Below are 4,639 nucleotides of genomic sequence, written 5' to 3' on the forward strand. Positions count from 1 at the left end.
AATATGACAAAAGCAAATCTGTGATTTTTATACAAAAAGTAAATTATTAGAATTACTTATATGCTTTAAGTTTGGTCCTAAATTAATTAATGTAAATATTTTACTGGGTTAAATTTACTATTATTGCAAGTACTCACAAAACTACAAAAAAAAGAAGTATATTTGCTTGAACTGATTGCATATTAATATAGGGGCATGGTTTCTGAACCCGACTTGCATAAGCATTTGCGGAACTTTAAACTGATTTAATGTTTGTTTTCAGTATTTTTTTCTTTTGTGTTGGCTTTAAGGCCTAAGGCTATTGTATTATGCAATGTTTTGAAAGATCAAGTGTTTTGGTAGTTTTCTTGGTTCATCCTCTTTGTGATTTGTGGTCAGTCAGGTTTATAGTTTGTGTTTGTGTTGAATTAGTTAAGTATTAGTCGTTATCCTACATTAGGATAATGTAGGATCATGCTAGTTTAATCTTTATGAAAGCTGATATAAGACCATTGGAGTTCTACTTCTTGGTTGGAACATTTTATGGTGTTAGTGGCCATTAAGTTGTTGTTGTTATTATTGTTGTTGTTCTTCTTTTGGTTGCTCCCGATAGGGGTTGCCACAGCAGATCATTGATCTGCATATTTGATTTGGCACAGTTCTTATGCCGGATGCCCTACCTGATGCAACCCTGATCTGGGATTGGGACAGGCTGGGAAATGGCCCTGGAACTCAGCGGTGAGAGCGCTGAGGCCTAACCACTATTCCTCCAGGGACCCTTAGTGGTCATTATGTTGTAATGATAATAAATGATTTGCAAACTCGGGTGTGGGGATTTCCATAATTAATCTAAGCTGTCTTGCATGAAATAAATAAGTTTGAATAAAAATAACAACAAAAAAAAAGGAAAACTGCTAGTTACATTTTTTTTATGAGCATTATCCTTGGTGCCATGTAAAACTTTCTTAAAGATATGCTTAGTTACATTTACTAACACTTTATGTGTGGAAATTGTTACCACACACTTCTTGAGTAAATCTCACTACAGTATTTTTTTCAGTGCAGTCAATAGTTAGCATGTATAAATTCAAATTTTTACAAATACATCAAAGGGTGGCACAGTAGCTTGATGGATGAGCAGAATAGTGTCTGTGTGGAGTTTCTTTGCATGTTCTCCCATGTCAGTGTCGCTTTCCTCCAGGTTCTCTGTTATCTTCCACCTCCCATAAACATGGCAGTAGGCTACTCTATTTTGGCCCTAGGTGCGAGTGAATTTGTGAATGTGTGTGCATGGTGCCCTTTGATAGACTGGTATCCTATACATAGGCAGAATGAATGAATGCAAACCACTGATATAATGCTTATATATTACAGTAGACACTGAACTTGAGCAATATTACACATTCCATTATGGATGGTATTGAAGATTATGAAGTGTACTACAGAGTTCTTCCAGCCTCTGGTTTGCTTGTGCATAAACCATTTAAACTTGCAAAATCCAACATCTGTTTAAAGGATCTCTGAGTGCCCAGCAAAAGGCAGATGCTCATTACCACTGAAACTCTTAAAGGGATAGCACCCATTAAATGAAAGCAAACAGCTGGGATATGTTTACACTTTTTAAGCATTTTTGCCACATATCACTGCCTGTAAGAAGCATTATATGTGACGTGCAATTAAACATATCTGGGGCAAGGTTAACGTTTTTCTTTCATTAGTTCTATTTGAGATCTGAACACTCATGACTATCAGCAACAATTAATACATGCAAATGCCTAACGACCATGTATTATACCATGCAAATACCATGTAGCCTCCGAATAGCAACAGAAAATTTCCACCATCCTTGCAACACTATCAGCCAAATGAACACTAGAAAGCTTTGTCAGCCAGCTACAAGTAAGTCTCCACTTATCTCTGCATTCTGTCAGGGGCTAAGACAGGACATAATTACAGAGTTTGTTTGTTTTGACAGTGACTGTGTCACTTGAGAGTGAGATTCCTCAACCTCCAGAGCTCATGCAGATCACTCGCACTCACCCTGGAAGTCTGCAAAGAGACTGAATCACTGCCAAGCTTGCTTTCATTTGAATTTTTCACCTGATAGAAAAATCTGTGTAAAAAAAAAAAGTGCATCGGGAGACATGGGAGAATGCTGACTGCAGATGTGCCTGCAATGGGTTCATGTCCAGGTCTGATAGATAGGCAACGTACAGTGCATCTACTCCTAGTCTGACATAAACAGGACTGCCTATCTGTCCAGGTCTGATAGATAGGCAGCTTAGAGTGCATCTACATCTGGCCTGACATAAACAGAACTCCAAAAAGACTACTTCTAAGCACCCAAGTGATGGTCAAGGCAAGCCAGTAATTCATTAGTGACCACATTAAATGTCTCTACTTTAAATTTCTCCCTTCACTCAAATGTTAACCCTGGCTCTGAGCTCTCATCCCCAAATGATTTATGTTTATGTTATGTTATCTATGTGTGGATGAAGAGCAAAATGTGTACTGAGACTGCAATTCATGAAAAAAAGTTCAGCCTCTGGACTTCTGCCATCTAAAGAGTTAACATCATCTAAGTTAAAAGAATGTGTTGCACAAGGGACGTACTCTGTCAGTTTTTTTTTTATTTTATTTCAGGTGGGCCTGTAGTGCATTGTTTTTTCCAGACATGGCAGCCATTTTCCTGGCATTATCATATGACTGGCCTCTACAGTTTGATAGATCCAATCCTAGGCCCTCCACCATAAAAGTCACACACTCTGCTAAAGTCTCACTAGTGTGGCTCTCAATTGGCTCAAAACGTCCCACGACATTCCTGCAGCTGTTAACAAATTTTAACGTAAATGTCAGTTGTTCCACATGTGAGAGGTCTGGGGTGGAGTCAACAATTGTTAAAAACATTTGGCATCCCAAGTTTCATCCACTATTGTTTGGTGAGTTTTCTGATCCAGTAACTCAATGAGTTAATGTCAAGTGAAGTGAAGTGAAGTGAAGTGACTTGTGGCCAAGTATGGTGACCCATACTCGGAATTTGTGCTCTGCATTTAACCCATCCAAGTGCACACACACACAGTAGTGAACACACACACACCGTGAACGCAACTAGCATTGCTGCAAGTACACCATGTGAGAAGGGAGTAGGAGTAAAGTTTTTCCCAAGCTGTATGACTCGCTTGCAGCTAAATGTGAAGATGGCTGGGCCCTGATGATTTTTGTGCCAGATGCCCTTCTGGACAGCTTGTGCTATATTCACTGAGAGACATGGGGTTCCTAGTGGTCAGCTCATGTTGTATTTGCTGAGAAGTATAAGATCCCTGGAGGCCCTAGTGATCAGCTCGTGCTGTATGTGCCAAGGGAACAGGGGGCCCTACTGGTCAGCTAATGCCATATTCGCTGAGATGCCTGGGGGCCACAGTGGTCAGTTTCTCTGTATTTGCCAAGAGGCCCACAGCCCTAGTGGTCAATTGCACTGTGTTCACAGAGAGGCCCAGGGGCCCTAGTGATCAGTTTCCCTGTATGTGCCGAGGGGCCTTGGGGCCCTAGTGTTCAGCTCACTATGTAATCTCTGAGGGGCCCTTCTCTTAAGTTATTTTATGCTGTATGTGCCTAGGGACCAGGGGTCCTTACTGGCCAGCTCACACTATATTTGCTCATTTGGGGGCAAAGGGGCCTGGGGTCCTAATGATCAGCTCATGCCGTGTTCACCCTTACTTTTTCTTTGTTCTTTCTTCCTCATGTTCCTCATGTGAGTACCAAGCCACTGACTTAGCCTGTTGTTACTAAGTGCTTACTCTTTTGCTGCCTGCCTTTTTGACTTTTGGGTTCTTTTATGATGTTTGCCTTTGTGGGATGTTTTGTGATTTCCACCTTTTTTTGAGATCTTTTGTGATTTTTGGCCTGTTTGGATCGTTTATGATTTTTGATAATTTACTTGTTTTTGGACATAGGATTCATCTGTTTTTGTATCTCTGTTTGCTCTTTTGGTGGAACTATCTGAAGTAAAGATTTTTCTGTTTCACCCTATCTCTGTCTCCTGAAGTTTCTGTGAACTTGCCACAATGGCCAGTCAAGGGGCCACAATGGGAAGGCATGAGACAGCTGCTAACCCAGATCGTGCAACATGTGCAGGGTCTCTCTACATATATTGACAAACAGACCTCAGCACTTTCTAACCCAGCCCTGATCTTCTAGGATTCCCTAGCTCCAGCCCAAGCTCTAGTAACCTCCACAGCTGAGCCACACATACCTGCCCCCAAAGGTTTGATGGGAATCCGGGAGGGTGTCGTGGGCTTCTGACCCAATGTTCCCTCACCTTCGAGCCTCCAGGCATCCTTTCTTTCTCACTGGTCAAAGATTGAATACATCATCACCCTCCTCACCAGGAAAGCGCTATCCTGAAGAGATGAGAAGGGTTTTTGACTATCCAGTCAGTGGCCGGGAGGCTGCCACACAACTTCTCCAGCTCTGTAATGGCCATCGTAGTGTGGCTGAGTACACCATTGCTTTCTGTACACTGACTACTGAGAGCCAGTGGAACCAGGAGGCACTCATTGCAGCATTCCAGAATGGTGTCTCAGACCCCATCAAGGATGAACTGCCCTCAAGGGATGCCAGCAGTGAACACATTGCTTGACCTCTCAATTTGGCTGGAAAA

The sequence above is a fragment of the Pangasianodon hypophthalmus genome, chromosome 2 (assembly GCF_027358585.1).
Source record: "Pangasianodon hypophthalmus isolate fPanHyp1 chromosome 2, fPanHyp1.pri, whole genome shotgun sequence".
In the NCBI taxonomy this organism is placed as follows: Eukaryota; Metazoa; Chordata; class Actinopteri; order Siluriformes; family Pangasiidae; genus Pangasianodon; species Pangasianodon hypophthalmus.